This window comes from Oncorhynchus kisutch, linkage group LG4 (genome assembly GCF_002021735.2).
Source record: "Oncorhynchus kisutch isolate 150728-3 linkage group LG4, Okis_V2, whole genome shotgun sequence".
NCBI lineage: Eukaryota > Metazoa > Chordata > Actinopteri > Salmoniformes > Salmonidae > Oncorhynchus > Oncorhynchus kisutch.
In genome coordinates this window covers 31,411,844-31,437,624 of record NC_034177.2, presented here as the reverse complement: position 1 = coordinate 31,437,624, position 25,781 = coordinate 31,411,844, and the positions used below count along the sequence as shown (strand labels likewise).

The window sequence follows — 25,781 nt, the reverse complement described above, 5'->3', positions numbered from 1 at the left end:
GCACTGATAAGCCTGTTACAATCTGCATGATTTCAAATCTCACTGTAGTTTCTGTTTTGCTTCAGGTCTGACTGCATGTGGTAGATTGGTTTTTAATGGCAAGGGCCTATTATTGTTAGTTCAAAGTACACTGTGGATGCTTGCCTTATAAATGACTAACACATCAGGTTTTACTAATACATAACCTAAGTACTTTAATTAACATTATGTTCAATTGTTAAATTTTTCATTGAATGGTTACAAAAAGTGTATAGTTATTGATCACCAGATCGAACCTGCATAGTTAACATGAAGAAATGTAAACGATTCTTTAACTAAATTCCTGAGACTAGGAGAAAGATAACATACAGAAAAACATAGGCTATTTCAGAATGTGATTGAATACGGGTGCACGACCAGTGTTCTATTTGGTTGCGCGCATTCCAGTAGCTTAGAGGCTTAGACAGATGCTCGGAGCACTGGCCAGATCAGGGCGGTGTGCTCAGTCCATCCATCAGTCACTGTGTAGGGCCGATAAAGGGCTCAGAGTCACTGCTCCTACACACACCCATCACTGACACACAGTCCCCAAGGCTGTATCTAGACTTGACAGTTAATGTAGTTTTTGTATTCTGATCATGGAGTTCTGGAATTCCAAACACATCATGCGTCTACACTTACTGTTGAATGTGTCCACCATGTTCACACTATGTCCGGATTCGCTATATTAAAAGGCCAGTATGCATTTTGCAAATGGTGGAATAGGCTAAATATGATAATAATAACAACAACTGTAGCTAACTAGCCAGCTAACCTCTGTAGCTAGCCAGAAAGCTAGCAAGCAAAGCTAAAGGGATTGCAAAATTAAATAGTTTTTCTAAATATTAGCTAGCTTTATGAGGCCATCAAAAACATTCCTCACGCTGAGAACGTATTTCCTCCAACGTTATAATGAAAAGGTGCCTGGAGTGCTGATGACATCACCCACTGTATGGGCTCTCGTGGCCTGATTGCATCCAGACTGAGGAGAAATCCGCACACAATGTGCTCCGGCTCGTCATCTGACCAAAGCATCATTTCTGATTCAAGTGCCAATGCCGTTTAGCAAACTTCAGGCATTTACATTTGTTGGATGACACGAAAATAGAGCTCTTTGGCCACGCACACCAGTGGTGGGTTTGGTGTTGAAATGAGAATGCATGAGCAGAAAATAACCCCTTACCTACTGTAAAATATGGTGGTGGATCTTTGATGTTATTGGGCTATTTTGCTTCCACTGGTCCTGGGGCTCATGTTAAGGTCAATGGCATCATGAATTTGACCCATTACTAGGACATTTGAACCAAAAACCTGTTTGCCTCTGCCAGTACGCTGAAACTTGGCCGCAAGTGGATCATCCAGCAGGACAATAACCCCAAGCAAACATCAAAATCCACAAATAGATGATTGTTTGGCCACAAAATCAACATTTTGAAATGTCCGGACTTGTAACCCATTAAAACCCTGCACACGTTTACACATAGCTTACTGTGTTAAGAGCAGAGGAAGAAACTGACTACAACTCAATATGCACTACACACAATATGACCTAGAGGATAACATTGATTATTTAGCCTACATGTCTGAGAGGTGTAAGAAGAGATTATGCATACAAAGTAGTCATATAACTGCCCACAGTAGAGTACCAGAAAACAGAGAAAGAAAGATACAACAGCCACAACAGTCAACTGGGGGGTGACATTAACGTGTTCCTTCTTTGATGTTCCTAATATCGGCACACTATTTGACTGTTATCATGATGCTCATCCCAGATGCTTGGTCACCCACTCTTCCATGCACCAGTTTGTGTGCAAGCTGCTCTTATTTGCCGTGTGAAGATTGTAAATTGATATTTCATTGCAGGGTGTGTACTGGAGTAAACCTTCATCTGAGCATCCGTGTTTTCATTTTCATAATGCAGAAATAATGATAATTACAATGCTAATACCAAATATCAGGTCTCCCAGCTCAAACTGAATGCAGAAGTTCCCGTAATATGCAGACTGCTCTGCTCTGCCTTTGTAGTCAGGCTGTGCTCTGTATGATAAGACACTTCTCTATAGGCTGCAGATAGGAGAAAAGGCTCTCTAAACATTCTGAGGTTGAATTCTAAACCCTGAACACAGTGCAAAGATTGCAAGACTGATATTATTTTGCCAATCAGGTTCACAAAATCCGGTTTACAGGGATATGCAAATGAGGTGCTACTAATCCTGGGGCAACAGCAGCAGACACTCTGACTGATGCCTGTAGTTCCTCCAGTTCCTCTGCTTCTTACTCAGCCGTGAAATGTGTGGGGATGATACCAAGTACCAGCCCAAGCCCCCTGGTTGTCTTTATCTAGCAGATAGAGCTTTTTGTTTTTAGCATAGTCTGTGTGTGGGCTATTGGCCCACCACATGCAGTGACCTCATAGTGGAGTGATCAATAGCATGCTACTCATTCCTAAAGAGTATTGGTATGCCAGTCATCCTAGACATATCATCAATCCTTTACACTACAGATATATAGGGTACATTCCACCCAGCAGCCTAGACAACTGGCTTTGACCCCAAAGGGGGGGGGGGGGGGGCTGGTTGCCAATCTGGAGAAGACTTGGTCTTGTCACTCAATGTGACAGCCATAGCTGATAGCCATGGAACACTAAAGCGCAACACAGCTCCTAGTTCTTGTTTAATAGTAAAACGTATAATTTTAGGTCTAATTGAAGATAATCTCACATTGGAGGGATTGTTCTATCAAGCCTTTCTCCTCTTTTTTTGTTCATATTTCTAAGTAAAGTTCTGCAGGGTCCCTATGATCCCTGTGCTGTATGGTTATGAGGCTGACTGACTGACTGCTCTACTTAACCAGACAAGCATAATAACACGATTAGCAGCCTATCAGATGACACAGTATAGTGAAGCTGGTTGCAGGTACATACAGGCCCACATCTTATGTCACATGGTCTGGTCAACAAGCACTATGCAGTATTAGAGTGCAAATGGCTTAATTTGAAACGTAATGTCTGAGAAAGAGGGTAGAAATTAAGTTTCTCCTTTTCATTAACACCAGGCAAAAATACATGTATAACCTGCATTAAAATGCATAACCTTTATATCACATTTCTGCTAGTGGGAGTTAGCTTTCAGCTTGCTTTCACTGCCTCTGCAGAGGAATGTTGGTTAATGTAGTACAGAGTGGAGTGAACCTCAAAAGGACCCTTGACGTTCCTGTGGCCTTTGTTTGCAGTGAAGGGCCCAGTCATAGAGTGCAGTGGATGTGTGTGAGTCCTAACACGTCCACACAGCTCAGCTCTTTGCAGGGCCCTGCGGCTGCAGGCATGGAGGTGGGAGCTGATGTCATGGAGAGATGGCAGTGAAATGATCTGTGACAGGAAAGTTGAGCCTCTTCAATACCATGTTAGAGCCAAGCCCACATTGTCACAGCTGTTGAAGGAACTGGACCAAGGTGCAGCGTGGTGTACGTAAATTTTCTCCTTTAATTGAAATGTCGCCGACAAAGCAATAAACAATACAAAACAAACCGTGAAGCTTAAGGCTATGTGCCATCAAACAAAGTTAACAAGACAGGTGGGAAAAAAGGCACCTAAGTATGGTTCCCAATCAGTGAGAACGATAGACAGCTGTCCCTGATTGAGAACCATACCCGGCCAAAACATAGAGATAAAAAATCATAGAAACACAACACATAGAAATGCCTACCCCAACTCACGCCCTGACCAAACCAAATAGAGACATAAAAAGGATCTCCAAGGTCAGGGCGTGATACAAATAGCATTTCCTCAGACAACTTCATCTACTTTCACAACAGAGGTCAAGGCACGTCAAACCACATGTCAGGCCCTTGGAAGAGATTGCATCCTCTTTTTCCAGACATGAGCAGAGCAAGACAGATGCTGCTTTTTACAATATACAAAGAGAAGAAAGATGATGTGCAGAACTGGAACAATGATAACCTATTTTCTTATCTGAGAAATGTTGTAGGTTAATCGATCAGGCAGACTAAATCCAAGTAGGTACTGTAGATGACTATCAGTTTTAAAAGAGTTTTGCTTAACCTTAAGACCTGGGTCTGAAAAAACCAAAGGTTTTATATTCTACCTGCATCCAGAGTCAACTGATTAGAGGGCACAGGAAGACAAACAGTAATTTCAAGAAGACACAACTCAGACAATGAGCATACAGTATCCCTCAGGAGCCATACAAGGCAATCTCCCAAAATACCCTATAACTTCAGGGTAAACTGTAACTTGAGAAACTAGGCTCTACTGCTTTGTTGTTCAGTAAAAAAGCAAATACATGCCATAGCTCTTTCTTTCGGGCAACCTCATCACAATAAGTAATACAGCATCCTTCAAATAAAGCACAAGAAGGTCACATCCCTACGTTATTAATTCAGGAACATGAGGAGCAGTCTTTTACAGACTAAAGTATGGCTGTGTAGAGGGACAGCATGAGGATATCTGTGTAATCTGAACCAATTAGACCAGCGGCCCTCTCCTCTTTTCCACTGTCCCACCAACCACGCTGGCAGCAGTGGTGAAAATGAGCATCAAAGCATCAAAAGCGTTAGTTGCTTCCTGTGAGCTGCTACCTGCATGCTAAGCAGTTCCATTCCCCCAGATGTCTAAAAGCTCTGCTGGACCCCAGGCAGAAGCAGCAGATCTGCAACCGTCTCCCTCCCAGGCAGCCCAGACCAGACTAGCCAGGCAGACAGTGTTGTGGACAGGTGCAGGGATCTGAACCCTGCTGTCACTCACAGAACAAGAAAGCACCGGGATAAGATGTTAGCTTCCTTTAAAAGGCCAACGGATGCCCTGCCCTGGGTGTTTATACATCACATATTCGATCCTATGCCATTAATTATTCAGACTGCACTCTGCCTACTGTGGCTCTTACTTCAAACACCTGCACTGTCTTGCCTACCTGCCCTGGGTAACAGTGTTACCGTAAGAAGTACGATTTGATATGTATCTTGATTAATGGGCTCCGATATAGGAATGATACGTTTTAGTTTGAAATGAATCGGTGCGATTCAGTTTCATTAGAATAACGAATCGATGTGATGCACTAACATTTGTTGCATAAACACATTCATTTTACATGATATATTAAAAGTGTGTGTGTGTGTGTGTGTGTGTGTGTGTGTGTGTGTGTGTGTGTGTGTGTGTGTGTGTGTGTGTGTGTGTGTAAATGATGTATATGTCTATGGTGTACACACTTTTGATCTGAAATCGCCGTCACCCACTAATTCATTTGTACCCACTGAATATATAGCACAACTTTGGATTCCACCCTTCTCATAATCAAATGGTTTAGATCTTTTGGAAGTTATGAAAGACTGGACCTAAAAATGTGTATAAATGATCATACAAGAGGTTTTGCCAAGATTCCTATGTTGAAGATGTGAAAATGATTTGTTGGTCTGTAATGAGGAACATTCTGACGCTGCACTTGAAGAAGTTATAAAAGTGCTTCTCCAGTTACTGGTAGGCATGCACCCATCAAGGAACTGAGTGTTAGAACTGACAAATCCCCACAGATAGATGATACATTGAAAAACGGTATGGCTGAGAAGGATGAGGCAAAGGGAATAGCAAATAAGTCTGACAACACAGCAGACTGGCAAACATACAGTAAATTGAAAAATCACCTAACTAAACTAAACAAAAAGAAGAAGAAAATATACTATGGAACAAATAGAAATGATATAAAGAATAATAGTAAAAAGCTCTGGAGTACTTTAAATTAAATTCTAGATTCCATCCTTCATTGAGGCAGATGGCTTGTTCATAACAAAACCCTTTGATATAACTTATTTTGTTGACAAGATTAGAAACTTAGGCATGACATGCAAACATCAAATGCTGAGTCTTCATATTCATGCATACTGGACCAAATAATTAAAGACATGCACTGTTATTTGGAGTTCCACAAAGTGGGTGTGGAAGAGGTGATTTATTTTTGCTATCTATAAGGACAAACCACCTGGTACTGACAACCTGAGGTTGGTAGTGGAATTGCTGAGGTTAGTAGTGGAATTGCTGAGGTTGGTAGTGGAATTGCTGAGGTTGGTAGTGGAATTGCTGAGGTTGGTAGTGGAATTGCTGAGGTTGGTAGTGGAATTGCTGAGTTTGGTAGCGGAATTGCTGAGGTTGGTAGCGGAATTTTTTATTTTTTTTATTTTATTTAACCTTTATTTAACCAGGCAAGTCAGTTAAGAACACATTCTTATTTTCAATGACGGCCTGGGAACAGTGGGGTTAACTGCCTGTTCAGGGGCAGAACGACAGATTTTGTACCTTGTCAGCTCGGGGGTTTGAACTCACAACCTTCCGGTTACTAGTCCAACGCTCTAACCACTAGGCTACCCTGCCGGAATACATTGTGGCTCTTGTTTGCAACATCTTCAATTAAAGCCTAGAAGACTTTGTGTGCCCTTAGACATGGAGGGAGGCAAAGGTCATTCCGCTGCCAAAGAATAGCAGAGCACCCTATAATGGTTCAAACAGCCGACCAACCAACCTGTTACAAGTGCTTAGCAAACTTTTAGAAACAATTGTGTTTGATAAAATACAAAGTTATTTTTACAGAAAACAAATGAACAACTTACTTTCAGCATGCTTAAAGGGAAGGGCTCTCAACATGCTCGGCCCTGACACAAATGACTGATGATTGGCTGAAAGAAATTGATAGTAAGAAGGTTGTGGGAGCTGTTCTGTTCGACTTCAGTGCAGCTTTTGATGTCATTGATCAAAACCAATGTTCCCTCAAAAACTTTTCGGCACTGAGCAAATTTCAGAGCAAACTTGAAATTCTGTGCAACTTCCAGTGTGCGTTTACTGTGAACACTGAGGCTGTACCCAAGTTACAGCTTAACAGTGGCCAAGCAGGCTACTGTGGCTATTTGATCATAATCTAGGCCTACCAGAGTGGTCTACCACCAAAAGCAATGGAGAAAATCCCAAACATAACATTTTAACACAGAAATAGTTTTTCTACCATTCAGCCTACAGTAGCAGCTAATGTGTGGTGTTCAATGTAGGGCTTGACATGAACCTGTTGGTCCATCCTTCAGACACGGTGACTGAAAATGTTGTTTTGTTTTGTTTGATTTACAGCAACCACTTCACAAAATGAAATGCCATTGTTAGAGAGAATCAGACAAATTATGCTACCCTCTGCCTATTGGCTACTTAGCATATTCAAGCCTGTCTCAAGCCTGCCCATTTAAGACACAAAAAGCTCTTTACCTTACTCGCTTTTCAAAGATGTCTAGAAATGTATATGTCTTTTTTGCTCTTGTAGGCAATGGTCTATTTGCATATAGGCTTACTGCAGCTCTGCTTGTTTATGCAACACAGATCTGTGTAGAGTAAGGGCTGAGTCGTGTGTGTCAATGCAATAGAATCCTACTCCGATGCATTCTGCCTACAACAAAATGTCTTGTGTAATTAGTTTTGGGTATGTTTCATTGAAAGTGGCTAATATTGTGTTGATTCAATCACAATAGCCACACAGGCTTGATTACCAACAACGATGAGATGGCCTACAGGGAGGAGGTGAGGGCCCTCGGAGTGTGGTGTCAGGAAAATAACCTCACACTCAACGTCAACAAAACTAAGGAGATGATTGTGGACTTCAGGAAACAGCAGAGGGAACACCCCCCTATCCACATCGATGGAACAGTAGTGGAGAGGGTAGTAAGTTTTAAGTTCCTCGGCGTACACATCACAGACAAACTGAATTGGTCCACCCACACAGACAGCATCGTGAAGAAGGCGCAGCAGCGCCTCTTCAACCTCAGGAGGCTGAAGAAATTCGGCTTGTCACCAAAAGCACTCACAAACTTCTACAGATGCACAATCGAGAGTATCCTGTCGGGCTGTATCACCGCCTGGTACGGCAACTGCTCCGCCCACAACCGTAAGGCTCTCCAGAGGGTAGTGAGGTCTGCACAACGCATCACCGGGGGCAAACTACCTGCCCTCCAGGACACCTACACCACCCGATGTCACAGGAATGCCATAAAGATCATCAAGGACAACAACCACCCGAGCCACTACCTGTTCACCCCGCTATCATCCAGAAGGCGAGGTCAGTACAGGTGCATCAAAGCTGGGACCGAGAGACTGAAAAACAGCTTCTATCTCAAGGCCATCAGACTGTTAAACAGCCACCACTAACATTGAGTGGCTGCTGCCAACACACTGACTCAACTCCAGCCACTTTAATAATGGAAATTGATGGGAATTGATGTAAAATATATCACTAGCCACTTTAAAACAATGCTACTTAATATAATGTTTACATACCCTACATTATTTATCTCATATGTATACGTATATACTGTACTCTATATCATCTACTGCATCTTTATGTAATACATGTATCACTAGCCACTTTAAACTATGCCACTTTGTTTACATACTCATCTCATATGTATATACTGTACTCGATACCATCTACTGTATCTTGCCTATGCCGCTCTGTACCATCACTCATTCATATATCTTTATGTACATATTCTTTATCCCTTTACACTTGTGTGAATAAGGTAGTAGTTTTGGAATTGTTAGCTAGATTACTCGTTGGTTATTACTGCATTGTCGGAACTAGAAGCACAAGCATTTCGCTACACTCGCATTAACATCTGCTAACCATGTGTATGTGACAAATAAAATTTGATTTGATTTATAAAGGAAAACGTTGATTGAGTTAACAGGGAAAATGTTATTGTATTTCAAAATTTGAGGTAGGCTATATGATCACACCGGTAATATATCCATTGTTGTGTTACTTGTGAGGCACAGCTGAGTGAGCAAAAATGTTAATAATTAGCTTTTTATTTGTATTTTACTGGGCTGATGCTGCCTGCATCTGATGGTTAGTCTCAGTGGAGGGAGAGAGCAGACTGAGGGTCCGCCTCTCAACATCCCTCCTCTCTCCCTCCTCTCCTCCACTGACACTAACCAAAATGTGACACCGTCTTCCATCTGATGGTGAAACTCGAGTCGCACCGCATTATTTCGGCCTCATGCACTCATTCATGCTGTTACTCCTATTAACAGAAAAAGTGAAATATTCCTCCATGTTAAAAAAGACCCAAGCCGCTAATAATAACAACAAAGCCTATTGATATTCATTCATTACTGCTTCTGTGCTTGTTGTTACGCTGAGTTGAAATAGGAAGAACACACATTTTATGGTTATAAAAGTGTTGAATACAAAATGTTGACAGTGCTGAGTAAGAACTTAAAAACATGAACTCAATCATAAAATCAGCTGTTCTTTGCTGTATTAGTTGACAGTCTCTTTCTAGTTAAATACATAAGAAATGTAGCATACAGGAGCAATTAGGTTTAACTAAGAGTCTTGCTTAATAAAAACAGATTAAAGAACACCTTACTGCACAAAGGGTACTGTGAAAAGACAAAGCCATTTTATATATCTTGTATTGTCATTTGCACTTTATTATGTGTTAGACCTAGATATTGTGTGTATGTACTGATATGTAACCTATTTTTTGACGTTTTAAAATGTACACTACCGTTCAAAACTTGTTCTTACAAATGAAGGCTATTCCATTCGAGAAATTGCCAAGAAACTGAAGATCTCCTACAATGCTGTCTACTGGCAGCTTCATTCAATAGTACCCGCAAAACACCAGTCTCAACGTCATCAGTGACGAGGTGACCCCGGAATGCTGGCCTTCTAGGCAGTTGCAAGCAAAGGAAAAAGCCATATCTCAGACTGGCCAAAAAACAGAAAATATTAACCTTTTCACAAGTACCAAGTACAGTGTAGCGTACGATCAAACCGGTGTGATTAGAACGCTTATTTAGAACGCTTACTTAGAACAAACCTTTTCACAAGTACCAACACATGAGTATGATCATTCTACAGTGTAGAGTACGATCAAACCGGTGTGATTAGAACGCTTATTTAGAAGCTTACTTAGAACGAACCTTTTCACAAGTACCAACACATGAGTATGATCATTCTACAGTGTAGCGTACGATCAAACCGGTGTGATTAGAACGCTTATTTAGAACGAACCTTTTCACAAGTACCAACACATGAGTATGATCATTCTACAGTGTAGCGTACGATCAAACCGGTGTGATTAGAACGCTTATTTAGAACGCTTACTTAGAACGGACAGTTTCAAATGACACAACAATCAGCATTTGAGCTTAACCTATTTTCAGAAACATTTTGCACAAACACTGTCCTTTGAAAGTTAACATTTGAACTGGGTGAATCGTTACATCCCTAATAAGAAGCTTTTTGACTTCCACTGTCTACAATCAACTGGAAGCCCCGGACAAGCACACCTAATTCAACTTGTCAACGAATCATCAAGACCTCAATGAGTTGAATCAGGTGAGTTTGTCGGGGGCTACAACAAAAATGTGTGCTGTTGGGGGCACTTGAGGACTGGAGTTGGGAAACAGTGAACTAGGGTGATAAAACCAACATACAGTACTCCCTTCACTCACTCCTTTGTTTGTGGATTCCAGCTATACATGAAATGGCCAAATACCAGCATCTCTCCTCCTGGTTCTCCTCTGTGAATGTCTCCCACTCCTAACTATCAGCAGAGATTCCTGACTGGATAATGTGACCAACACTTCCAAGTTTAGAGGAGGACAGAATCACCTAACTACAGTTTAATGAGCCCGTGACTTCTCAGCTAGGCCTAGGCTAAATGTTCAGTTAGCCTTCACATGATTGGATAATTGACAAAGAATATATGATCCCAAAAAAACAAGGCCTATGACTTGTTTTTTTGCCACTCTGCGATTCTGTGATTAATTTTCTTCATGCAAAATCAACAATGCCTAGCATATTATGGGAGCGCTTGCAAATTTGACCAATCACTACACTATTTCTGCATAAAACAGTAAAATCATCTCAATGTTATTGCATAAAACTGAACCATCACCATACTACAAAAAGAGGGCTCCCAATTTCAACCAATCATTGCACATTTACTGCATAATATGGTTCAATCAAGCCACACATCAACAAACATCCCACCTCAGCACAATTTGGCTACAAATTTGGTAAAATCCTGGCATACTGCCATGCAAATATCACAACAAATCCCTGTGAAAAGCAGTAGAAAAGCAATTAAAAGCCTTCTATGATCAGTGGTCTGAAGTTGGGAGTCTGGGAGGGTCAGTAGCACCATTATTGGAGTAAAGGACACAACCTGGAATGCTGGGAGATATTGAATCACTGCAGAGGGGAAGGAGAGGGGGAGGCTGCCATTGTACAAGGCTGATTCCATTCATCACACACAGCAGCTCCACACTGGTGTCAAAGAGGAGCACATCAACACCATCAGTGAGAAACACCTCATATAGACACGTTTAGATCAACATGGCAGCGAATGACACGTCGCCCTGTTTCCAGCTCCTAGACAACTTTGCTGTAGTTTTACTTTGTTATTTCTTAAATTATTTGCTCATAAGGTTTTTGAATTATTACCTACAGCCGGAAATAACATTTGGATCTTAGATCGCCAGTCACTCACCAGATTTTTGAGCAAAAAAATTGACTTCCCTGGCCTGGATCCTTTGTTTGAACTTCCCGAGCTCTATTCAACCTGGGGGCTGCACCAAAACGTTGACGCCGGAGAAGAAGTAGAAGGAGTGGGACCCTAGTCAAAGTCAGGCGGTGTGTATACCATCCACCGCTTCAGAGTATATTACTTTCTATGTTCAGTCCCAGGATAATAAAGGAGACAAGCTCAGGATGAGGATCTCCTTCCAGAGAGACACCAGGGACTGTAACATACTCTGTTTTAGTCAAAGTCAGGTGGTGTGTATACCATCCACCGCTTCAGAGTATATTACTTTCTATGTTCAGTCCCAGGATAATAAAGGAGACAAGCTCAGGATGAGGATCTCCTTCCAGAGAGACACCAGGGACTGTAACATACTCTGTTTTACGGAATCATGGCTCTCTACGAATATATTATCCCTGTCCATTCATCCAGCGGGGTTCTCCATCCATTGAACGGACAGGAAGAAAGAACTCTCCAGGAAAAAAAAATCACATTTTCTAATGACACAACAGTGGTAGGCCTGATTACCAACAATGATAAAACCCTGGTGGAGTGATGCCAGGAAAATAACCTCTCACTCAACGTCAAAAAAACTAAGGAGATGATCATGGACAACAGAAAACAACAGAGATAGCACGCCTCCATCAACATCAACAGGGCCACAGTGGAGAGGTTCAAAAGCTTCAAGTTCCTCGGTGTACACATCATGTCAATCTGGTACGGTAATTGCAGCATCACCGGGGGCACACTGCCTACCCTACAGGACATCTACAGTGTCACAGGAAGGCCAAACAGATCATCAAGGACCTCATACATGCGAGCCATGGCCTGTTCACCCCCCCACCATCTAGAAGGCGGAGACAGTACAGGTACATCAAAGCTGGGACCGCGAGACTGAAAAACAACTTCTAACTTCTACTTTTAAACAGTCATCACTAGCCAGCCTCCACCCAGTACCCTGCCCTGAACCTTAGAGACTGCTGCCCTATGTACATAGTAATTGAACACTGGTCACTTTAATAATGTTTACATACTGTTTTACCCACTTGATAGATATATATATATATATATATACACACACACACATACTGTATTTCTGGTCACTTTAATAATGTTTATATACTGTTTTACCCACGTTATATATATATATATACTGTATTCCAGTCATGGCTCATCATATATACAGTTGAAGTCAGAAGTGTACATACACCTTAGCAAAATACAGTTAAACTCAGTGTTTCACAATTCCTGACATTTAATCCGAGTGAAAATTCCCTATCTTAGATCAGTTAGGATCACCACTTTATTTTAAGAATGTGAAATGTCAGAATAATGGTAGAGGGAATGATTTATTTCAGCTTTTATTTATTTCATCACATTCCCAGTGGGACAGAAGTTTACATACACTCAATTAGTAATACCTTGACTTTGTTGTCCTTAAGCCATTTTGTCACAACTTTGGAAGTATGCTTGGTGTCATTGTCCATTTGGAAGACCCATTTGCAACCAAGCTTTAACTTCCTGACTGATGTCTTGAGATGTTGCTTCAATATATCCATAGAATTTTCCTCCTCACAATGCCATCTATTTTGTGAAGTGCACCAGTCCCTCCTGCAGCAAAGCACCCCCACAACATGATGCTGCCACTCCCGTGCTTCATGGTTGGGTGTTCTTCGGCTTGCAAGCCTCCCCCTTTTTTCCTCCAAACATAACAATGGTCATTATCGCCAAACAGTTATATTTTTGTTTCATCAGACCAGAGAACATTTCTCCAAAAAGTACGATCTTTGTCCCCATGTGCAGTTGCAAACCGTAGTCTGGCTTTTTTATGACGGTTTTGGAGCAGTGGCTTCTTCCTTGCTGAGCGGCCTTTCAGGTTATGTCGAAATAAGACTCGTTTTACTGTGGATATAGATACTTTGTACCTGTTTCCTCCAGCATCTCCACAAGGTCTTTTGCTGTTGTTCTGGGATTGATCTGCACTTTTCACACCACAGTACATTCATCTCTAGGAGAAAGAACGCGTCTGCTTCCAGAGTGGTAGGATGGCTGGGTGGTCCCATGGTGTTTATACTTGCGTACTATTGTTTGTACAGATGAACGTGGTACTTTCAGATATTTAGAAATTGCTCCCAATGATGAACCAGACTTGTGGAAGTCTACTTTTTTTTCTGGTGTCTTGGCTGATTTCTTTTGATTTTCCCATGATGTCAAGCAAAGAGGCATTGGGTGTGAAGGTAGGCCTTGAAATACATCCACAGGTACACCTCCAATTGTCTCAAATTATGTCAATTAGCCTATCAGAAGCTTCTAAAGCCATGACACCATTTTCTGGAATTTTCCAAGCTGTTTAAAGGCACAGTCAACTTAGTGTATGTAAACTTCTGACCCACTGGAATTGTGATACAGTGAATTATAAGTAAATAATCTGTCTGTAAACAATTGTTGGAAAAATTACTTGTGTCATGCACAAAGTAGATGTCCTAACCGACTTGCCAAAACTATAGTTTGTTAACAAGAAATTTGTGGAGTGGTTGAAAAACAAGATTTAATGAATCCAATCCAAGTGTATGTAAACTTTCGATTTCAACTGTAACTACTGCTGTCCACACCTTTTCTATTTATATCCTGACCATTCTGTCTTTACACACCATTATACACTAAATGCACAAAACATTAGGAACACCTTCCTAATATTGAGTTGCACCCCCTTTTGCCTTCAGAACAGCCTCAATTTACCGGGCATGGAATTTAGAAGGTGTCGAAATCTTTCCACAGGGATGATGGACCATGTTGACTCCAATGCTTCTCACAGTTCTGTTAAGTTGGCTGATGTCCTTAGAGTGGTGGACCATTCTTGATACACACAGGAAACTGTTGATCATGAAAAACCCAACAGCTTTGCAGTTCTTGACACACTCAATCCGATGTGACTAGCACCTACTGCCATACCCCGTTCAAATGCACTTAAATATTTTGTCTTGCTTATTCACCTTCTGAATGGCACACATACACAATCCAAATCTCAATTGTCAAGGCTTAAAAATCATTCTTGTCTCCTCCCTTTCATCTACACTGATTGAAGTGGATTTAACAAGTGACCTCAATAACGGTTCATAGCTTTCACCTGGATTCACCTGGTCAGTCTGTGTCATGGAAAGAGCAGGTGTTCATTATGTTTGGTACACTCGGTGTATGTATATATTTATATACATTATGTGTTTATATATTTATATTCCAGTCTCTGACATTGCTAGTTCTGATATTTCTGAATTTCTATATTTACATTGACATTTTCTGGATTATGTGTGTATTTTTTTTTATTTTTTATAAATTGCTAGGTATTACTGAACTGTTGGAGATAGAAACACAAGCATTTCGCTGCACTTGCAATAACATTTGCAAATCTGTGTATGCGACCATGATTTCATTTGTTTGGAGTACACAGGTCACACACTTAGCTCCCCTCCAGGTCGGGCATTAAATCAAATCACATTTTATTTGTCACATACACATGGTTAGCAGATGTTAATGTGAGTGTAGCGAAATGCTTGTGCTTCTAGTTCCGACAATGCAGTAATAACCAACGAGTAATCTAACCTAACAATTTCACAACAACTACCTTATACACACACACGTGTAAAGGGATGAAGAACATGTACATGAAGATATATGAATGAGTGATGGTACAGAACGGCATAGGCAAGATGCAGTAGATGGTATCGAGTACAGTATATACATATGAGATGAGTAATGTAGGGTATGCAAACATATAAAAGTGGCATTGTTTAAAGTGGCTAGTGATACATGTATTACATAAAGATGGCAAGATTCAGTAGATGGTATAGTGTACAGTATATACATATGAGATGAGTAATGTAGGGTATGTAAACGTTATATTAAGTGGCATTGTTTAAAGTGGCTAGTGATACATTTTTTACATCCATTTTTCCATTATTAAAGTGGCTGGAGTTGAGTCAGTATGTTGGCAGCCACTTAATGTTAGTGGTGGCTGTTTAACAGTCTGATGTCCTTGAGATTCAGTCTCTCGGTCCCTGCTTTGATGCACCTGTACTGACCTCGCCTTCTTGATGATAGCAGGGTGAACAGGTAGTGGCTCGGGTGATTGTTGTCCTTGATGATCTTTATGGCCTTCCTGTGACATCTGGTGGTGTAGGTGTCCTGGAGGGCAGGTAGTTTGCCCCCGTTGATGCACCTTCCTCACCACGCTGTCTGTGTGGGTGGACCAATTCAGTTTGTCCGTGATGTGTAAGCCGAGGAACTTAAAACTTACTACCCTCTCCACTACTGTCCCGTCAATGAGGATAGAGGGGGTGCTCTCTCTCCTGTTTCCTGAAGTCTACGATCATCTCCTTTGTTTTTTTGACATTGAGTGTGAGGTTATTTTCCTGACACCACACTCCGAGGGCACTCACCTCCTCCCTGTAGGCCGTCTCGTCGTTGTTGGTAATCAAGCCTACCACTGTAGTGTCGTCTGCAAACTTGATGATTGAGTTGGAGGCGTGCATGGTCACGCAGTCGTGGGTGAACAGGGAGTACAGGAGAGGGCTCAGAACGCACCCTTGTGGGGCCCCAGTGTTGAGGATCAGTGGGGTGGAGATGCTGTTACCTAACCTCACCACCTGGGGACGGCCCGTCAGGAAGTCCAGTACCCAGTCGCACAGGGCGGGGTCGAGACCCAGGGTCTCGAGCTTGATGACGAGTTTGGAGGGTACTATGATGTTAAATGCTGAGCTGTAGTCGATGAACAGCATTCTCACATAGTTATTCCTCTTGTCCAGGTGGGTTGGGGCAGTGTGCAATTGCAACGTCTGTGGACCTTTTGGGGTGGTAAGCAACTTGGAGTGAGTCTAGGGTGTCAGGTAGGGTGGAGGTGATATGGTCCTTGACTAGTCTCTCAAAGCACTTCATGATGACGGAAGTGAGTGCTACGGGGCGGAAGTCGTTTAGCACAGTTACCTTAGCTTTCTTGGGAACAGGAACAATGGTGGCCCTCTTGAAGCATGTGGGAACAGCAGACTCGGATAAGGATTGATTGAATATGTCCATTAACACACCAGCCAGCTGGTCTGCGCATGCTCTGAGGACGAGGCTGGGGATGCCGTCTGGGCCTGCAGCCTTGCGAGGGTTAACACGTTTAAATGTTTTACTCACGTTGGCTGCAGTGAAGGCGAGTCCGCAGGTTTTGGTAGCGGGCCGTGTCAGTGGCACTGTATTGTCCTCAAAGCTGGGAGCAAGACATCCTGGTCCGCGACGGGGCTAGTTTTCTTTTTGTAATCCGTGATTGACTGTAGACCCTGCCACATACCTCTTGGTTCTGAGCCGTTGAATTGTGACTCTACTTTGTCTCTATACTGATGCTTAGCTTGTTTGATTGCCTTGCAGAGGGAATAACTACACTGTTTGTATTCGGTCACCTTGCCCTGATTAAAAGCAGTGGTTCGCGCTTTCAGTTTTGCGTGAATGCTGCCCTCAATCCACGGTTTCTGGTTTGGGAATGTTTTAATAGTTGCTGTGGGTACGACATCACCGATGCACTTGCTAATAAACTCGCTCACCGAATCAGCGTATTCGTCAATGTTGTTGTTTGACGCAATGCGGAACATATCCCAATCCACGTGATCAAAGCAATCTTGAAGTGTGGAATCAGATTGGTCAGACCAGCGTTGAACAGACCTGAGTGCGGGAGCTTCCTGTTTTAGTCTCTGTCTATAGGCAGGGAGCAACAAAATGGAGTCGTGGTCAGCTTTTCTGAAAGGAGGGTGGGGGAGAGCCTTATATGCGTCGCGGAAGTTAGAATAACAATGATCTAGGGTTTTACCAGCCCTGGTAGCACAATCGATATGCTGATAGAATTTAGGGAGTCTTGTTTTCAGATTAGCCTTGATAATTAAAATCCCCAGCTACAATGAATGCAGCCTCAGGATATGTGGTTTCCAGTTTACATAGAGTCAAATAGAGTTCGTTCAGGGCCTTCGATGTGTCTGCTTGGGGGGGAATATATGCGGCTGTGATTATAATCGAAGAGAATTCTCTTGGTAGATAATGCGGTCGACATTTGATTGTGAGGAATTCTAAGTCAGGTCAACAGAAGGACTTTAGTTCCTGTATGCTGTTATGATCACACCACGTCTCGTTAATCATAAGGCATATCCCCCCCCCCCCCCCCCCCCTCTTCTTGCCAGAAAGATGCGTGTTTCTGTCTGCGCGATGCGTGAAGAAACCAGGTGGCTGTACCGACTCCGATAGCGTGTCTCGAGTGAGCCATGTTTCCATGAAGCAAAGAATGTTACAGTCTCTTATGTCTCTCTGGAATGCTACCCTTGCTCGGATTTCATCAACCTTGTTGTCAAGAGACTGGACATTGGAGAGTAGTATGCTCGGGAGCGGTGCGCGATGTGCCCATCTCCGGAGCCTGACCAGAAGACCGCTTCGTCTGCCCCTTTTACGAAGTCGTTGTTTTGGTTCGCCAGCTGGCATCCAATCCATTGTCCTGGGTGGTGGACAAAACAGAGGATCCGGTTCGGGAAAGTCGTATTCCTGGTCGTAATGATGGCAAGTTGATGTTGCTCTTAAATCCAGTAGTTCCTCCCGACTGTATGTAATAAAACCTAAGATTACCTGGGGTACCAATGTAAGAAATAACACATAAAAAAAACAAAATACTGCATAGTTTCCTAGGAACGTGATTCGAGGCGGCCATCTCTGTCGACGCCGGAAGTAAGAGTAAAAGACACTCACATTCCCTAGCTCAACACTGTTTAAAATAGAACGGTATAATGTGTGTAACATGGACAGGCAAGAACAACAGGTGTGAACCCAAGGGTGATGGACAGCACGCCCTGAAGTCAATTTTGCAATTCTCACATGGACACATGAGAAACACTGAACATTTTCCAAATGTCTTCCCAAAACTGTTGCACAAGCCAGCTTGTCTACAGTTAAAATAAGTCACTGGTCGGGTGATGTGAAAGCCTGAGGCACCTTGTAGTACATGTGCTGTGTTTCTGTTCATGTCTCATATGGATTAAAGGCAGATCTGAGGCTCTCTGAGACAGCCGAGCAAACACAGGGTTCTGGCTAGGATCCATGTCCACAGCCATTTCCCACATCATGCCACTGTGACTGCTCTGGACTGGGAAAACACAGGAGACTGCTAGCTGTGTTCCCAGAATGACTGTTTGCAGAGTTCCCATGAGTAAGTAGACAGTAATAGGACTCCCTGAAGGCCCATGTTTAACCTTCAGGTTACAAGTGGCTGCCACTCCATGACCCATCCCCCTCTAGTCTTCTCCCTGCTATCAACACCTCTCTCACTCACGCTATATATCCACCACAGCAAAAACTAACTGCTCTCTCACATTAAGACCCTTGCATTTATCATAGCACCTCAGTCCCAGCTGGCTTTCACAAACATTAAGTGGCAATCAGTCATCATAATGGTGGATGGGTCCTCCGAAGGACAGTGTTTCAGCTCACTCACATTACTTAATTTGCTTCCTTATTGAACTAAGCACATGGCTGTTGAGAGGGGGATGGGTTGTGTGAGGGTTGAAGTTTATTTACATTCCTTATTTTTACGACTAGAACGAATTGCATGACCTAATTTGTGATCCACTTCACACACACACAAGCAAGTGTGTACACATGCGCACACACGTAAACAAACACTCACCCAGGTACTAAGCCCCAAAAAGAAAGAAGAGAAATCAGTGTAATGCTGAGAAAAGGCCCCTGGGATTATATGATGAATGTGATTAGAAGCATGTGCTAGAGCGGGGCCAGGGTGGGTTGTGCTGTGCAAAGATACAACAGTGTGATGAATTTCTTATTTTATTTTTCTCAGAGCCGGATCACTAATCTGTAACAGGTTGTGCATTGCACTCATATTGTGAAGCTTCAGTGCACAGAAGCACTATTTTTCTTTCTTTGCTTTGTGCCCCTCAGCTGCTGGAACAGCATATCAAGAACATCCTTCCACTGTAGCTAAAAACAGCCATGAAATGTTGTTTACTTTAGGCATTATATTATCACTTTTAACATTAGTCAAATATCCGAATATTTGTGTGAGTATACATTTCTGTGAAAGAAAAATGCATATAGGCCTATTTTAACACTGAAAAGGCTTTTTCTAAATTAAATGAAAATACCCATGTGACATTGTTACATAAAGGATATACCATGACATTTCAAATTATTAATTGAATAACACAAAACTTTTCAATGTAGTTTAGCAAAATGAGAAGGAGTAGGGTACAACGAGCAACCAACAGGTAGAATGTTGTTTTATCTGAATGGGGTTTGGGCATGGCTGGGGGAACAACTATTTTTCTCCACTCATACAAGAGTAATAAAGGCCTAGTGCATTCATTTAGTAAAAATAAATAATGGGTTGGGGAGAAAGCGCACCATGTAGCCTCAGTTAGCCTAGCTAGCTATAGCCAGCTAGCTTCTCTAGGCTGCTCCAGTCAAGACAGGCACCGTTATATGGGACAATAAATAACATTGTGTCTGCTACAAGTTAGCTAGTCTTGGCTGTAGCCGTGTTGCCTTGGCTAGTGGCTACAGTGTCTGTCTCTCCCTCCATCTGCTCACTCCTATCTCACACATACTGGTCCATTCACAGCTGCAGCAATAGAGCGCCAGCCTCTCCCCCAATTAAGATATATTGGAATATATGCATATTCGATCACAACATCTGACCAAAATTCATGATATTATTCGAATAGTGAAATTAGTCAAAGCACAATATAGATATTTACACTGTACTATTGGCATTGAGAATACCACTATAGAAACATCCATTTACAGTTCATATCCAAGGGACCTCATCCATTAACAGAACATAGAATATCACACAATGAAATGTACATCTCCCAATGGGATACTAGAAGTGGGTAGCTGGAGTGTGTATTTGAGGTATTGATGTAACAGGCACCGTTCTCTACCACAGAGCCAAACTCTTTGTGACAGCGTCATACAGGCAGCTCATTGTCAAGGATTCTGTACCCAGAATTCTGTTGCCAGCTGTTGTTTTTATGGATCAGACCAAAAGAAAACACAGGGACAAGGTCATCAGTAGAGGCAGGCTTTTCTTCTCCTCGCGAATGTGCCACAGATGGGGAAATCAACACGTTTCCAAATGAACATAACATAACATACGTAACATAATTCACCTTGTTTAAAGAAGATATCCATTGTTCTGTCTTCTCATTCGGAGAGGAACCCCCTCTGACTGTTTGTTGCAAAAAGCTGAATATCTCTGCTGTAGTTCTACATTTGCTGTTTGTGTTGTCTCCTGTAGCATATCCATGGTTGGGATGGCTATCCTATTGCACTTCAGTGATACAGTATCTAGGCTATGTAGTCCCGAATAGGTTGATGTTGACGCCATATTTTGACAAAAAAGTAGGCACTGACCAATGTGCACTAGTAACATAAAGTATGTCCCAGAATTAACTACCTGTACACACAACTATTGTATAGGTTAAGTCACCGTTTCCCAAACTATGGGTCACAAACCCAATGTGGGGTTGCCTGATTTGAAGATGGGGTCATGAGGGAAACTCTGAAAGAAATGAAATGCAATCACACTTGGGTTACGTCAGTAACCTCTGGCAGCCGCTAGATGTGGTAAACATCTCAAATAAACAGAGTGGTTTGGTTTTTTTCCCTACAAATGTGGCTCTAACATTTGGACCATTTAAGCTAAAAAATATTATGACCCCATCACTGAAAGACTCTCAGGAACACATACATGTCTTCTGGTTCCCTCTACCAGCTCACAAGCTGTGCAGGTCTCATTAGAACAGAGTGGACAAGACCAGGCACTAAATCAGACTGGGGGGGGAAAAGAACATCATCAATGATGTGCATCACTTGCATCACTTTTTTTCACATGGTGGGGTGGTGATTTTTTTTAATATATCAAAATGGGGTGCAGCCCAAAAAAATGTGGGAACCCCTGGGTTAAGTTATGTACACTAAGTACTTGGAAACCCTGACTCTCCAAAGAAAGGCACAAAGTGTAACAAAGGTTGGCTTGTTTACTTCTTCATAGACTGGATTCAGTTTCCATTTATGTAATAATGAACACACCTCTAACACATTGGCAGGCACCTCTAACACATTGGCACCCTCAGAGTGAGGGTGAGAGGTTTGAATTTCACACTGTAACACCTGCAGGCTGTGGCCTGAAATGCCCAGCCAGACCCATAACCCCTGACTGGCCTCACAACTCAAACCACCACAACAGTCCTGCTGCACAGCACAGCCTGAAACCACTATGGGAGAAAAGGCATAATCACGCTAACACACTCTCAAATGTTGCTTTTTTGTTTGTTCTTTCTCCTCATTTACAAAGCCAACTTTACCACAGGCCACAGAGTTCAAGGAAAGTTCCTGTGCTGAGAGAGGATGAGTGCACTGGCTGCCACATTCACTGACTCCTATCTGTAGAGAGGCCCCATTCCCTGTCACACACTCTCTTTGCCACAGTGGTTGTCTAGTTTAAAGAGCTGGAGAGACTGAGCCATCATCTCCACTAGAAAAAAACACTGCTTTACTATGGTCCCTCACGCACAGGCCAACAACCCTTTAAATGTGAACACACCCAGGTAAATAGCTGTGTAAATACAGAGAGAAAAATACTGAGTCAACTGCCAACATCTCTTTTTTTGCAGGAGGATTTAAACACACCCAAACATATAGCCTGCCACTATGTAGAAAAAGGCAGCCCTTTAAAAAACCCTCTACCCTGCTATCACCTTGTGATAAAAACTTACTGGGGAGAGGCTGTCTCATGTCAGCCTACACCCACTCTGGCAATGTGCACAGAGAGAGGGAGAGCAGCAACAACTAACACCATGCAGACAGAGAGAGCCATAAAGTAGCCCTAAGCCCATAATGCAGCGAGACGGAGCAGAATGACAGCACAGAGAGAATGACGTCATTTCAAAAGGTAACCAAAACCACAGCAGACACATCAATGATTAACTGAGGCTAGGCTCAGCGCCGTTAATAAATACAAGGCTGCCTCTATAGTAGTGGCTTGTAGTTACACAACTCTTGTACTTACACTCTTTCTAGCACTTCTCTGTACCAAAATGATCTTCAGATTTAAACAAAGGTTCCTTTAAGGTGAATCAGAGATAGAAGTCCTTCAGGAATTGAGTAATAGATTAGCCAGTATGTTATCCAGCGTAGAGCAGTTCGAGTACCAGTAGTTAAGGGCTCCTACTCCGTGTCTGTCTGTCTTCTCTCTCTCTAACAGTCTGACACACTGTTGTAGTACAGCCTGCCTCAACTCTGGCCACTCTCCACTATAGCCCCTCCCCTCACACACTGCTGCCAGAGAGAGAGAGCGAGAGAGGAGGGAGGGGACTCTTATATTCCGATTCCACAGAGGTGGGGGAAGAAAGTGAGGTGGACAGGATACATCCACAGAATGGTTCTCTCTCTATCTGATGCATGAACCAGGCTTAACTAGAATTACCACTCCAAACAATGGAACCATTTAGTAGGGGTTTGAAGAAGGAAAAACCTACGCCTGTTTAATTCAATCAAAAAGTCACATTGCATTTGACTTGCTACATACATGTACATATCTACTGTATGTCACTCTAATTTGACTAGGCTACAGTGCCTTGCGAAAGTATTCGCCCCCCCTTGAACTTTGCGACCTTTTGCCACATTTCAGGCTTCAAACATAAAGATATAAAACTGTATTTTTTTGTGAAGAATCAACAACAAGTGGGACACAATCATGAAGTGGAACGACATTTATTGGATATTTCAAACTTTTTTAACAAATCAAAAACTGAAGAATTGGGCGTGCAAAATTATTCAGCCCCCTTAAGTTAATACTTTGTAGCGCCACCTTTTGCTGCGATTACAGCTGTAAGTCGCTTGGGGTATGTCTCTATCAGTTTTGCACATCGAGAGACTGACATTTTTTCCCATTCCTCCTTGCAAAACAGCTCGAGCTCAGTGAGGTTGGATGGAGAGCATTTGTGAACAGCAGTTTTCAGTTCTTTCCACAGGTTCTCGATTGGATTCAGGTATGGACTTTGACTTGGCCATTCTAACACCTGGATATGTTTATTTTTGAACCATTCCATTGTAGATGTTGCTTTATGTTTTGGATCATTGTCTTGTTGGAAGACAAATCTCCGTCCCAGTCTCAGGTCTTTTGCAGACTCCATCAGGTTTTCTTCCAGATTGGTCCTGTATTTGGCTCCATCCATCTTCCCATCAATTTGAACCATCTTCCCTGTCCCTGCTGAAGAAAAGCAGGCCCAAACCATGATGCTGCCACCACCATGTTTGACAGTGGGGATGGTGTGTTCAGGGTGATGAGCTGTGTTGCTTTTACGCCAAACATAACGTTTTGCATTGTTGCCAAAAAGTTCAATTTTGGTTTCATCTGACCAGAGCACCTTCTTCCACATGTTTGGTGTGTCTCCCAGGTGGCTTGTGGCAAACTTTAAACAACACTTTTTATGGATATCTTTAAGAAATGGCTTTCTTCTTGCCACTCTTCCATACAGGCCAGATTTGTGCAATATACGAGTGATTGTTGTCCTATGGACAGAGTCTCCCACCTCAGCTGTAGATCTCTGCAGTTCATCCAGAGTGATCATGGGCCTCTTGGCTGCATCTCTGATCAGTCTTCTCCTTGTATGAGCTGAAAGTTTAGAGGGACGGCCAGGTCTTGGTAGATTTGCAGTGGTCTGATACTCCTTCCATTTCAATATTATCGCTTGCACAGTGCTCCTTGGGATGTTTAAAGCTTGGGAAATCTTTTTGTATCCAAATCCGGCTTTAAACTTCTTCACAACAGTGTCTCGGACCTGCCTGGTGTGTTCCTTGTTCTTCATGATGCTCTCTGCACTTTTAACGGACCTCTGAGACTATCACAGTGCAGGTGCATTTATACGGAGACTTGATTACACACAGGTGGATTGTATTTATCATCATTAGTCATTTAGGTCAACATTGGATCATTCAGAGATCCTCACTGAACTTCTGGAGAGAGTTTGCTGCACTGAAAGTAAAGGGGCTGAATAATTTTGCACGCCCAATTTTTCAGTTTTCGATTTGTTAAAAAAGTTTGAAATATCCAATAAATGTCGTTCCACTTCATGATTGTGTCCCACTTGTTGTTGATTCTTCACAAAAAAATACAGTTTTATATCTTTATGTTTGAAGCCTGAAATGTGGCAAAAGGTCGCAAAGTTCAAGGGGGCCGAATACTTTCGCAAGGCACTGTATATAGTGATATGTCCCCTGAAAGTTCAATATTTCACACACAATATTAGGAATTTTATTATAAAAGGTCAGTGAATGATATTGGATGGGTTCGGGTTAAATCCATTAAAAAAAAGATGTTCATCATATCTAGAAAATTCAGTGGGAAAACTAACTTCTCTGTCCAATTTCTTTGATGAATATCACTATCAGAGTATTAATTGGAAGAAGTGAACTGGTTAAGAGGAACCACGAGTGTATTTTATATTCATCAGAGGAAGCAGAGGCAGAGTATGAGGCTATCCCTGACATGATGGTGTCATGAACTGCTACTAAAATAATACCCAACCCACTACCAAGGACGAGCTTTCAGGGCTAGACATACACAGCTAACAAGTCTTGGTGGGAATTGCATTCAGAACTAAGAGACCATTTCATACGCTGAAAAGGGGCCACTGTCTTCTGGTGAAAGCGCATACTCCCATGCTAAATAGACATAGTTTGGAGTTGGCTCTCATTTCAATAGCATTAGTAAATGCTGTTATTCTTGCATGAGTGCCTTGGAGAATGCTGAAATGGAATTGAAAATGGACAAATCATATCACTCAGCCATCACATGCTTTTTTTCCTTTATCAAACAAAACAACCATGAGTGTTTGGTAGAAAACAGGTGCATTACATGCAAACACTTTAAGGAATGGATTCAGTCCAATTTCACACACAAAAAGTTACAGTCTCTGATGTGCAAAAATAACTTTTGAAAGTAGAAAAAGCCATCCATAAGAACACAGAGAGGTGTAAGGGAGCAGGCTGTTGAGAGGGGGACGCCTGTGTCTAAATAGTGGGTGCTAATTAAGCCTGTTAACAAATACAAATTATTCTTTATGCCAGAGTGCTAAGGAGGCAGACGGAATGCC

General features: G+C 42.3%; 1 protein-coding gene across 1 annotated transcript in view; it reads right to left on the bottom strand.

Annotated features, from left to right (window-relative positions):
* The window catches only part of sema4ba (sema domain, immunoglobulin domain (Ig), transmembrane domain (TM) and short cytoplasmic domain, (semaphorin) 4Ba), an 82,156-nt gene extending 59,248 nt beyond the window's left edge, over positions 1–22,908 (bottom strand). The window contains exon 1 of the mRNA XM_020480779.2: positions 22,694–22,908. The gene's annotated coding sequence lies outside the window, so the exon portion shown is untranslated. The remainder of the gene's footprint in view (positions 1–22,693) is intronic.
* Positions 22,909–25,781: the final 2,873 nt, after the last annotated feature.